The sequence below is a fragment of the Nematolebias whitei genome, chromosome 1 (genome assembly GCF_014905685.2).
Source record: "Nematolebias whitei isolate Nwh7 chromosome 1, NemWhi1, whole genome shotgun sequence".
In the NCBI taxonomy this organism is placed as follows: Eukaryota; Metazoa; Chordata; class Actinopteri; order Cyprinodontiformes; family Rivulidae; genus Nematolebias; species Nematolebias whitei.
In genome coordinates this window covers 53643002-53656823 of record NC_056498.1, presented here as the reverse complement: position 1 = coordinate 53656823, position 13822 = coordinate 53643002, and the positions used below count along the sequence as shown (strand labels likewise).

The 13822-nt window shown below is 38.2% G+C and overlaps 1 long non-coding RNA gene across 1 annotated transcript; it reads left to right on the top strand.

Moving 5' to 3' along the window:
* The first annotated feature begins 2238 nt into the window (after nt 1–2238).
* Nucleotides 2239–10839, top strand: LOC119411776. The gene is made up of 4 exons (XR_005186909.1): nt 2239–2280; nt 8014–8052; nt 8177–8221; nt 10803–10839. It is a non-coding gene; the product is annotated as an uncharacterized LOC119411776 (long non-coding RNA).
* The last annotated feature ends 2983 nt before the right edge of the window (nt 10840–13822 follow it).

The following is a 13822-nucleotide window of genomic DNA, read 5'->3' as shown; positions in this document are numbered from 1 at the left end:
AAAACATTGTTTTCAGGCTGAGCAAAACATACTTCCATTTTTATTTATTTTTTGTTGTTGTTCTAACACATAATGTAAAGACAACACTGAGACACGCAACAAGAACTTTAGTTTAGGCGTTTTAGTGAAAATATTGAGCCACTTCATGCTCCTCTGTCTTTTGAACTGATACGTCTGTGGATTTTTATACTACTTAACTGAGCAGAGTATTAGGGAATCCAACACAAAAAAATGCTAATTGACTTTCTATTTTTATTGCCTTTGTGTTGCCAGCATGTAATTTCAATATATTACATCTCATCAGCAATTAAAGGTGATGCTGAAAAGGTTTCACTCATTTCACACTGTCTTTAAGATCAAGTTGCAAAACATTTTGCTGTGTTTGTGTGTGTAAGGAAAAATGAGAAGGTTCTATCACTGGATTCTCCATGTTGGTACCATACAAAAGATGACTGGTTTTGTTTTACAGTCCAGACCAAAATCCTTAAGAAGTTAATAGTTCTGAACAATGCACATTGACAGGAAGGAATCAGTTCATGTAGGGACATTCCAGTCAAAGTAATAATAATAATAATAATAATGTCATCACAATGTCAGCACTGTATGTTTCCATACAATGGCGAAATTAGTCTCTGCATTTAACCCATCCACCACCAGGTGGTGCAGTGGGCAGCTATTGAAAGCGCCCGGGGGGCATTTTGGGGATGAGGCGTGCTGCCCAAATCAACCCAATGTTTAAACAAATACCACCGAGACAAGAATGAGGTACTAAGAATGAAATAAGATTTATTTTTACCAATTTGTATCTTAGGTCCTGTCTGAAAATAGGTGCAGACAATAGCTACAGAGATTTAAAAACTTCAACATTTAGCTTATTGTTTAGTCTTGATAAGCTTTATCATGTATTTCTACTTTTTTTTTTCATGTAAACATGGGATATTTACCTTGTTTGATGAAGTCAGAAAATGTAAACTGTATGTTATTAATTATGAATAGGAGATTAGAGGCTCCCTCAAGCAATACCTAACAATTAAAAACTCTACAATGCTCCCAGGAGTTCCTCATGAATCCACTGCACAAGAATACACATGAAGAACAAAACTTTTATACAGCATTCCAACTAAAGGCAGATTCATAGAGTCTTTAGTGAGAACCATCAAGGTTTCGTTATCCACTTGCTTTAAAATGTATTTAGTGAACATGGAAGTAACCTGTAGGTACAATGCCATCTATGAAGTACCAAATAATAAGGTACCGGTATGAACCACATAAGCCTGCTACGAATCTGATAAATACCAGGTAGGTACCATGTAAGTACTAGAGACTTACCAGGCACAAATTTGATACCCAGTATGTACTCAAGAAGTACCTGTTATGTATCAGGTACATATCAGATGTGTATCATGAACATACCAGGCACAATGTCAGCTATGCACAAGATAAATATCCAGTATAAGTGCATGGTTTTAACACGTACCCAGAAAGAACCTGGTATATGTATGTGCCAATACATAACTGGAAAGTACCAAGTTTGTTCCTATACTTTTCCAGGTACTATGCAAGTACCAGATATGTACCAGATACTATGCAAATACCTGGTCCTTATCAGCTATGTACCTGGTACCCAGCATGTAGTAAAGATGAATTATGTATTGCTATTGGATATTTTGAAGTTTGTTTTATTATTATTTTTAATTGGGGGCTGCCTAAAGGCAGCTAGCTACTGGTATCCACCTGAAGAGGGTTTTGCTCTTCCTTCAATTTTAATGCGGCCTGAATCACAATGTGCTCCCCCACAAATTGTATATTAAAAAACGACTGACTCAGCACCGTGATGTGTGCTATTACTTTTATTGGCATTTCAAGATACCATTGTAACATAATTTACAAACAAAGATGAATGAACAGTTTGATGGATTTTTTTTTAACTCACAAAGTAATCATCAGATGTAACTCTAGAACTGATTAAATTTTGGAGCCATTTTGATTCAAGAAGAATGCCACAGCTAACTCAGAAAACACAAAAGTGGCTATAACTCAATCAATCTTTGAGTTATTTAGCTATGGTGGTTGCTGAGAGTGAACCCCAGCACCTAGTACTGTCAAATCAAATATTAAAATGGCCGCAACGTGGCAGTCTTCATCAAAATTTCTCCAGGAACTTTCTAGTTATTATTTTTTTATTGCAACTAATTGTAATAAAAATGTATTAAAATTGACATTTTGTTGTATCTCTAGGGTGATGTTGGTCCTCCTGGTCCTCCTGGTCCACCTGGTCCCGTAAGTGCAGTGTTGTGATCAAAATTCACTTAAAAAAAACTTGATTTACAATAAATAGTCATGTTTAATTATAGCTTGTTATAAAATATGCATCACATTTTGATATATACTTTGTATATAAAAGCAAAAAGATGCAGCTAAAAACACATTAATGCATCAACAAATGTTCAAATCATGTGATGTAGGGACCAAGGGTGAGAAATAAACACCAAAACAGTGTTTGCCTTTGCTGTCACACCCCGAACACAGAGCCATGACTTCTTGTAAGCAATTTCCTTTCCTTGAAAGAGCTGCAGATTTATTCTATCTTTAGATGTGTGCAGATTTCTTTTTGCTCCATGTATGAACAGCAGAGCAGGGCTGATAAAAGGCATCAAATACGGGAAGTCTTTGTACGAAAGATGAGATTAGTTGTGTGGAATTTCTCTAAGAAAAGCTTCCTTGTTTCTTTAAGTAATGAAGTCGCTGCTCATTTCCAGCAATCTCCCAGTGAATGATCTTTAGTGATGTGCATAGCATATGATTGTGCACAAAATAACTTAAAAGGCAATAAATGCTGTGATTTCCCAACCACCAGTGGTAGTTTAATCTGTCACTTGGAACAAAAATCAGCTTTATAGTATGAATTAATGAGGGTCACGGAGCACATGACCTATTTGTAATGTCCATAATTGTAAATTACAGGAAATTATTATTTTTTTGTTCTGTGAAGGGGTTCAAGTGCTGCTTTTAGTTGAGAAGCTGATTAAAAATGGGGAAAATAACAAAGTGACAGCATGGAGGAATATCTGACGAATGCTGAAGGTGACTCAGCGCTGTTAGGACTGGAGTGGGAGAACTCATTGCTACGACATTTTAAAGTCAAAACCACACTGTGACAAATCAGCTGAAGTTCTGTGGGGTGGCTATAATGGCTCCAAAGATGTGCTACAACTGCATTTTTTTTTTTTTTAACAGGAACAAAATTAAACTTTTGAAAAGTGTCAAATGGAAACAGCATTGGAGCTGTTGTTTCTCAACGTGAGCGCTTTGGCATTTAGATGACTCTGGCTAATGGGTTTTGTTCTAAAGATCTGCTGCCTATTGAGCCTCTGAAGGCCTTAGACATAAGCTTAGAAACAAAGTTTGATGGCTCTAATTCGTATTCTCATTTTCCTTGCTTGTTAGCTAGTGATTCATATGGAAATTAGACAGCTTAATTACAGATCGAACAAATCTCCCTCCTGGTTTCACTGGTTTCGGTCAAAGCAACAAAAAAGTCTTCTCAATAAAATAGAAAAGATATCAGTGTAGGTGGCTTGAATAGCTGTTTAAAGCATCGAAGTCTCCCAAAGCAGATTGCTCTAAATTACATTAACATTAGAGCATTCATTCCTAGTCCTGTTTTGTAATTGTTTAGTGAATTGTTAGCCTCTGTCGTATCGCGTTCTAGAGCATCCAACAGGAACGACGTGTCATTTATTAAATTAGTTGATTTGAATATTTACTTACAGTCTCAGTCTGTGCCCTCTTCCTTCCCATGGCAGATCATTTTGGCAGATGTTCATTGATTTCCCTTACACTGAAGAAGCAGGGGTTTAGATCATTACCCTTCCTTCATAAACCTTCATGTGCTTCTGTTTATTAGTGATAAAAGCAGCTCTTGATACACAGGTCATCATATCAACCAGTGCCCTTACAGGAGCAAAAGGCTATTTTAAAACTCCAAGACAATCTAGTTTCTATTGCGTCATGCTGTAACAATTGCGGCTATACTCAGATACAAGAACCGAAGTGAACAGATACCAAGAATATGTTTACAGTGTTTATTTACAAGGTGGTAAATAATCAAATGTGGCATGGAGGGAACTGGAACCCTGAAAAGAGTCAGTTTCTTTATTTGTCATTCACATCACATGTGGTACATGTGGTAGAACGGAATTGTGTACACAGGGTCCCAGTTACATCCAACAATAAAATGTAAAAGAAAAACAGTAATAAGATCTAAGATATGAACTAAGAAAAATGTTAACTAAAAATATGCTAAGCACTAATAGGATAAAAACAATACGCTGAACAGCAGCATGAACATGTGTCTGTGTGAGCAGATGAGTACGAATGCACACAGCAACATGAAATAGATCAGCAGCAACATGAAATAGATCAGCAGCAACCTGATGTTTTTTTTTCATAGTTATTATCCTGGTTAGAGATTCATGAGTCTAACAGCCTCAGGGTAGAAGCTGTTCCTCGGTCTTATGGTTCTACACTTAATGCTCCTTAACCTCCTTCCTGAGGGGAGTAGGGCAAAAGTGTGTGTGCTGGGTGAGTGGGGTCCTTCATGATACAGGTGGCCCTCTTCCTGCATCTGGAGGTGTAGATGTCTGTGATGGTGGGGATGCTGACACCAACAGACTTCTGTGCAGCCTTCACTACTCTCTGCAGAGATTTTCTTTCAGTGGTAGGAAGGCATGGAGGCAGCTGAGGAGGCACAGGAGAGCTAGAGTTCCACAGAGGAGAATCAGGGGGACAGGAGGACATCAGGGATTATATACTGTTAGCACAGAGAAATACAAATCATGTTAATACTTAGCTTAACTCACAAGTAAAAGAATAGAACATAACTACCATTGGCAGGTAATGCTCCAGAACTGACTGGATGTCCTCTGCAGCCTTTTTTGTTCCTCTTGCTCATCAAGCTGATGATCCTCAGGTGCTGCTGATTGATGCTTAGCTGTGGCTGCAGACGGCTGACAGAGCAGAACTCCCACACATGCCTTTACAATTAATTTTGATCATCTTTAAAACCTAATCTGATATGCCTGCTTATGTTAAGGAAATGGTTCTATGCAATATTTCACAGCAATTACAAAAAAATTGTCCGATGTTGATGGGAATGAGACCTTCTATTTGACAACAAAGCAGCCAATTTGTTTTCTAATAGCATGTGCAGGTTGATAGATTTTTCAGGGTGACTAATAGAATTATATACCTCGCTCACTTTGACTACACTATTGCTAAAGAGAAAGGTATTCATGTCCAGCATATAGAGCCTTTAATTGGAGAAAAAATAAGCTAAAAAGACTCACAAGCATGCTTTAATCAGGAACAAAAGGATCTGTACAGGTAAACATTCAAATAACCTTTAAAAGCTGAATTAATGTGAGACATCAACGGTTGCAGTGTGCTTATGGACTCTTCCTCCATAAATGAAAGTGCAATAAGAAAATAATGTAAAGAAAGAAATCCAATGTAGAGATAGTGCAAGATTAAAGTTTGCTATTAAATTATTTTACATCTGCAAATCTCAGCTAGTTAAAACTGCACAAGGGAGGATGTGTAGAAAATAACAGCAAAGGTGAGCTAAGCCTGAAACATTAGATCCTGTTTAGACTTTTACTCCAGTTTAGATCAACATTTTACTGAGTGCCTCACATCCAGATCACTTCTGCACTTGCAGATGTGTGTCTGTGCAGCTTGCACATTAAAACATCTCCAGCGTCTGCACCCAAATGAAACAGTGAGCAGTTCAGACAAAACAATCGCCTGTATCATCTGTGAATGCATTGTTTCCCCCTCTCTCGCTGGTCTGTCCTTCTGCTTCCAAAGATGATTGTGGCCATTGTTCACTGTAAATAAAAAGCCGTCGGTCTGCAAGAATCTTTGAACAGGTTATTGTGTTCATGGATTCGTGTACACATAGTGCACCTACTTAGAGTACGGTTTAGTACATGAATATGAAGCTCTTAAGTGTAATATGTTTTATGTTATTATTAGAGCAAATGTCCCTGTTATTTCTAGTTATATTGAGTTGAAGCCAGCAGTACTGTTTTATGTTGTATTTTTGGAACCAGAGTCTGTGTAGTATGATGCCCTGCATAAAGTCCTTAATTCCATGCATCAGTTCAATTCAATTCAGTTAATTTATATAGTGTCTAGTCACAACAGAAGTCATCTCAAGGCACTGAACAGAAACATTCATATATAAAAATAATAATTTAACGTTATTTATCTGAGGAGCAGACTGCTTTGAATTTAACGTCATCACAGAACTCTCATCTTGAGCAAACATGAAGGCAACAGTGGGAAGGAAAAAGTCCCTCATGAGGAAGAAACCTTTAGCAGAACCAGGCTCAGGATAAGCAGCCATCTGCTTAACCGGCTGGGTTTGGTAGGAACAGATACACAATGGCAGGTCAAGAATCACATATTAAGATAGAAATAATATCAAATTAAAACTATTCAATTTTAACAATTCATTTAAGGAAATGAGGTCAATTTGTCCTCTAGTAGTCTAAGCCTATGGCAGCATAACAAGACAACCCTAACTATAGGATTTATCAAAAAGGAAAGTCTTAAACCCAGTCTTAAAACTGGACAATGTGTCAACCCTACAGACATTATCTGGAAATTGGTTCTACAAGAGAGGAGCCTGATAACTGAAAGATCTTCCTCCCATTCTGCTTTTGAAAAATCTAGGAATAACAAGTAAGCCTGCAGTCTGAGGACAAAGTGCTCAGTTAGGAAAATATGATACAATAATATCTCTAATATAAGATGGAGCTAGGTTGTTGAGAGCTTTGTAGGTTAGAAGTAAGATTTTGAATGCAATTCTGGATTTGACAGGGAACCAATGGAGAGAAGCTAAAATTGGAGAGATATGATCTCTCCCACTAACTCCAGTTAAGACTCTGGCAGCAGCATTTTGGATCAACTGAAGAATTTTTAAAGAAGTATTTGGACACCCAGATAATAAACCACTGCAATAGTCCAGTCTAGATGTGACAAGTGCATCAAGTGGTTTTTGGGTGCATTTACACCAGCCCTGTTTAGTCCGCTTTAATCAAACTCTAGTCTGTTTGCCTAGAAAGTCCAGTTTGTTGGGGGAGGTGTAAATGTGCAATCGAACCCTGATGCGGACCAAACAAGTGAATTCTGGTCCACCTAAAAACCTAGGTTTTGGTTTGGTTGATATGAACTCTAGTATGGTTTTGAATGCATTATGAATGCTAGCGGACTGGAGACCGCTCCAAAAGCAGGAAGCTGACTACAGCGCAGGGCATTCTGGGTAAATGCAACCAAAGCAAACGTGCATTTCTCATACCTCTTACGGAGCCGTCTCAGCCGCCTTGTGTGAAAAACAACATTCTCCATGGTCTTCTGCCTCATATTCTGCTCATGCTGAGTCCATTGTTGAAAAAATGTTTGTTTGGCCCATGAGCCACAGACAAAACAGAAATCCTAAAACTGCTAAAATTTGACGCCACTCCATTTTTTGTTTTCATTTTCAGAAGTAAGTTACGCTTAGTGTCTTCTTCAGAGGTTTTCGTGTCGTTTCCTTCAGTAGTTCTTGGTGCAGCGCCACCATAGGCGAGGGGGGGGGAGGACAGGTTGGCTCCATTGACTCAGTGCAGTGTGAATGTGAACTGCACCAGCTGAAAATGTAAACAAATGTTCCAAATTTTGGTCCCAAATCAAACCAAATCTACCGGATTATCAGGTGTGAAAATGACCTTTGTCTCTCTTGTTCTGTCTAGCTGCAGTCACACCAAATCTAATGACAACATGAAGGAGAAATAAGAATTACCTGTCCACGTAAACATTTAATCTTGTCTGATCAAACATACAGTAAGCTCTAAGTGTACAGCTGTGAATCTCGAAGAAGCTTCTTCACACCATCCAAATGTTTATTGGCCACAATTGGCAGATCAGTGCAGAGCATTTACAGAACACTGTCTCTTTCATTACTTCTAGGTGATGACAGCTCATGGATTAAGACAGCTCTCAGGAACTGTAAGCAGCTGTTTATATCACACTACGCCCAATGTTTGCAGATGGTGTCGTATTTTCAGTTGTTCCCTGTTTCAGGCTGCACACTGTCAGTGTTTGATGTGGTCTCTTCTCTCTTGTTTTCTAGGATGAAATGAAGGAAACGACTCAAAAGGGTGAAAAAGGAGACACGGTAACGTCTTTTTCTCATTGCTGAAGATAGATGGAATTTATTGCTACTGATTTTTTTTGATTTTCAGACATTGCCGTCAACATTGCTGTGTGAATAATCTTTCCCATTTTCTTATGTAACATCAACAAAAGTGCTATTGGCTTTTGATTTAGAAAAAAAAGACTATCTCTTGCTGTTCAGCAGTAGAGTTTTACTTTATTCTTGTGCTTTGTAGAAAGGCACAAAGCGAATCCCAGAAAAAGTAATGTGGATGGGTATTGTTGGGATTCCTGAACTAAAGAATACATCTAGTTCAGTTCAACACATAAAAGTCTGCAGCTATTGACCAGACATCAAAAGGCCTCTTCATTCAGTCTAGATCATAAATACCATATTTTTCGCTGTATAAGTCACACCTTTTTGCATAAATTTGCAAGTCCTGAGACTTATACACCGAAGCAACTAATGTATGTTTTTTTCCTCCATATTTATAACCCAATTTTTGGCTGAGATCTGATGATTTCAGTCATTCTGACATGGAAAATATTGTACGCTACCATTTTCAGCCACTAGAGGTCCCTTGACCAATATGGCAAGCCAAGTGTCTCATTAATAGGCAAAAGTGGCTATTAATGAAACACTTGACTTGCCATAGAAAGCCACCTTCGTCTCGCTCCAGAACTCCTGGAGCAAAGTCAAATCAGCTGCATTTCATCACGTCGCCCAGGCAAAATGCAGCTGATTTGACTGTCAAAGTGCATTTATTAAGGAAAAGTTCAACTGAGACACACCTTTACTATAATTTGGAGCAAACAAATAATTGTTTTTAAGTGTTAATCTTGTTAAATTATTGTTAAAGTCTTCCTGCACATGCACCCGCGGCCGCCATTTGGCGGCCAATCGATTTTTGGCACAACACCAGCCACATTTCCAGGTGGTCAACGGTGACACGTAGCAAATGCTACATGTCAACAGTGATGCATAATAGATGCAACTTATATGGTGAAGCGACTTATTTATGTTTTTTCCACTTTATTAGACATATTTGGACTGGTGCGTCTTTTACGGCGGTGCGCCATGTATGGCGGAAAGTACGGTATAGGTTCTTATTTTATTGTCAAGCATTCTGTGTCTGTATATTGAAATAAACTGCCACATGGGAAGTTTAACTTGAGTATGTTTACAGCTGCATTGCAAGAGCCACGTTTGATCGTTCTTCAATGTTAGTTCAAGCACAAATGAGCTCACATTTGACTCAGAGTTGATTGAGACTTAAGAGTCAAGACCTGCTCCACTGAGGCAGAGATGTCCACTTGTCTAAAGGGTAAAGAGGTAATATTTTGATAGAAGACAATAATGAAAATAGATGTCTCCAAGATAAAAGAAAAAGATATCTAGAGATTAATAGACAAAATAGTTGGGCTGAGATATAAATTGTTTTGATCACTTTTAAATACAAAGCATTCTGCATCACTGCGTGGCGAACGCTGTCCATGAGGAGGAAGACATAGAAATTTAAAAAAATGTTTTTTTACCAAACCCCATGCCACTGAACTAATGTAATGGGTGGTGATGCAAGCTGGAGCACTCTTTGTGCTCTGATCCAGACAAATGTAGTAACAAAGAAATATATTCAATTATCTTGCACCATCCACCGGGAATCATAGATTCATTTTAAAAATTAAAGACAGAGTTCCAAATAAAATTGTTTTGGTTTCACTCGGTGGTCAGGACATGTATAGAGGCACGCAACGAGGCAAATAAGACAAACGGGCGTCACGTAAAAGGGCAGAAACTGAGTTCAAATTTTCCAGACAGCCAGGGGCCAAAACAGAAATGGCACGAAGCTGGTGAAGAACAAAACAGCGAGAAGAGTCACAGATTGTGTGTGTATGACCACAACAAACAAGCTGGCAAGCATCCAAAGACCAGGTAAAGTGAGGTAATCTGTCAGAAAACACTGAGATTACACACAGAATAAATGCACTTGTTAAAGATGCGTGCTCACTGCTGTGTAAGTCAACCTCGCACCAAATTCAAACCTTTATATATGTCAGAGCACAAACTCCCAAACGTGGGATTTATTGTGGCATTTAAGACAGTTCTACTTAAAGCCCAGTCCTTTAGGATGGTTTGGTTGTTGTTGGCTTTTCTTGGATACTCTATTAAATGAAAAGTGTAAAAATAAACCAATGCACAAAGCAAAAGGACGACACATTTTAAAATATGGAGATAATCATCAATATACAAAACCATGAAAAATAATCCAAAATATAGTTTCAGAGCCAAATATTTGAATAGATAGTGGAATATACTAACTTGAGTATCACTGTCATTACTTTGATCATTTTAACTATAGGCTTAACGATAGTAGTTTGTACTTTGTGCCACAGCAGAGATTTTATAAATAAAGAATCCATCTAAATATTGGATTAAGTTGAATCTGCAATTGAAAGAAGATTTCTAACTGTATTAAAGCCATCAGTGTACATGATTGCTTTAAAACAGGAGACAAAGTTTTTTTTTTTTTTAAGTTAGTATTATGTATTAATATTGCTGATTTTGCCATTGAGTGGTCTCTCATTTCCTGTTCTGTTTCCAGGGGGAGAGAGGAGTTCAAGGACCCCAAGGTGTAAAGGTGACTTATTAAAGACCTGGAGCTTTCACTAAAATTTAAACATCAGTGTCCACTGCTGACAAAAAGAATGCTCCAAAGTCCTTTATTTTAACAAAGAACCCATTCTTTACAAACTTCAGAGTCTGAGGGAGTGAACCAGCAGGTCACAATAGATTAGATTAAAGATTGTTGGTCAAAAGTCATTTTTGTTGTAGAGAAGTTTCCTTCGACTGACATTTTGTTAAGCCGAAGCTAAACAGTGGTCCCCACTATGAGCTGAACTCCGAGGAAGATAAAATATCTAGTGTCACACAATATGCGATTTATTTCCAGCTTAAAAAACTGTTTTTTTTCTTCATACCTAAACAATTGTTTGAGTGTAGAAACGTTTCAATATATTTCTAATTTAGTAAGAAAGCACTGTATATGAATTTCTCTCAGCGTGTGTAGCAGATCACAAAGATAAAATGTTTTTTTCTCCCACGCTTTTCCTGCCCCTCTTCCCCTCGTGCTGATGATTTGTTGTGAACAAGGGAAGCATCGGGCCACCGGGGTTAAAGGGAGACCAAGGGCCAGAGGTAAGCCTCGGCATCTAAAGTCTGTAATGCATGAGTCAATGCTGTGTTTGAACAGTTGTTTAATTTGTAAAGCTATGGTTTCTATACTATCTTAGATTAAGAAGGGATGAACAAAAATGTAAAGAAAATAACTATGACAAGATAATCAAAAGCTGAAAGCTTTTCTTCTGGGGGTGTCCCATCCTGGTCCTCAAAGGACACTATCCAGCACGTTTTAGAGGTTTCCCTGCTCCAACACACCTGATTCACTGACTAATTTACCTCTTCATGTTCTGCAGAAGTCTCGTAATCACCCATTGATTCGAATCAGGTGCGCTGGAGCAGAGGAACATCAAAAATATACAAGATGGTGGCCCTGAAATACCAGGATTGGACACTTTGGTTGTAAAGTACGGTCATGCTCCCATGGTGATATAAATATCTGCTAAAACAAGCAGTATGCCAATCTCCCCCATCGCTGAAGGATTTAAATAGTGAATGTTTGCAGTTTTCGATATGAGTGTTTTTCTGGACAGGAATTGAACTGGGAATGCAAGTAAACCTTAATGCTTTAGGTGAAAGATATTCAAGTGGGAGGGATTTACACTAAAGAAGAACAGAGATTAAAAAAAAAGTTCACATCTGAGACTGTGCAGTTTATATATATATACATATATATATATATATATATATATATATATATATATATATATATATATATATATATAAGTATTGTCATCATTGTATATACATTATATATGTATTGTATATTTACACATCAAAATTGAAGTCATCGCCTAACTTAAATTTTAAGTATCACGTACACAACACACATGGATGAATAGAGGGTACAGTATTTGTTTGCTCTGCGATGGGGGAAATAAGATAATTGGCAAATAAAGAACAATGCATATAGGATAAATATTGAACATTTTAATCATCTAATGTGGAGCACAAACATTTTCAAGGCCGTAAAATGTGCATGTGAAATTAAACTGTAAATTTTACATTATTATACATTTTTTTTCTTTTAAGAGCTTAAAACCCTTCTATTCTGAAACTGTGAGAAGTCAGTGTTTGCAGCTTGGCCAGCTGAGTCACAAAACTCACACTCGGAGGATTGTGTCATCAAACAACAGGCAAGACAATCGCCCAAAGAATGTTTCTCTTTATGTTTGTCAGGGGAAACAAGGCCAGCCCGGACTCCTCGGACTCCCAGGACTCCCAGGCGAGCCTGTGAGTAGCTCTGGCACTAAACACCAGCACTTCATGTCAAGCCTTCTTTTTTCCTCCTCATGGCCTTATCTGTCACCTTGACATATCCTCTACTCTCCCAACTGAGTCTGACAAAATAAAGAGAGAGATAAACAGATACATCTCAACAGGCAGAGACAGAGAACAAGTCAGGGAAATATAAACATCCCATTTTTTTTTACACAGGTGATCAGTAATCAAATTTAAGAATTAAGTAGTGGAAAGAGGCAAATCTAAGCGCTTTATGTTAGCAACGCAGGCAGCAGCCCAATCTGTTCCCTGCACCTGCTGCGGTAATGAGCATCTGTCTTTATTCAAAAGCAGGGAGGGAAAATAGGCATTTCATAAATCCTGGCTGAGGGAAGTTTAGCTGGAGCACCGCAGCTCGCTGAAGCAGTGAGGAGGAGGAGATAAATGTGTGTGTGGAGATGAAAGCTGGCTGATAGATGTGTCTCTATTCACCACTATTTACAGGGTTTACCAGGGAAGCCAGGGGCGCCTGGAAGAGATGGCCTGAAAGGAGAAAAGGTGGGTAAACATCAAATCAAGTCCTCACCTCAAAGACAAATATGAACCTAAGATCTTTTATCACAGGTTGAACACGGCAGACAACTTGTGAAGACACTTTTTCAGATTACTCACCCTGAACGCCATCCTCAGTTATGCTGTAACCTCTCATGTTAGATGCCTCTGACTACTCTGGTGTTTGCAAATACATTTCACCCAGAAGGACCCTGAGCAGAGGGCGCAAAGTAGAAAAGTAAAAAACGATACTGAATTGCTAATCTTTGAAGAGTACATTTGTTAATAAATGTAACAGATTATGTGACGTGACATTACAATAAAGCTTGTATTGTCCATTTTGGACAAACTATTTTAAAGCATTTCTCCCTTTTAAAATACTGATCAGTTGCAATGCTCTAAATATTAGATTAATTTCAAACTACCAAAAAGTAGGCACTATCATTTACCCATTCGTCGTTCACATCTGCTGTTCCACTTGTAGGGGGATTCTGGTGTTACAATTGGGCCTCAAGGACCTCCTGGCCCCAAAGGCGAGCCTGGAGAACCCGGTGGTAGTTATACGGTAAGTGTTATGAGTTTAAATGATCCTCGAGTCAAAGGTGGCAAAAGCAGAAATATGAAGTGAAAGACAGGACCTTCTGCAACCTCTAATCCTGATGACTTGCACAT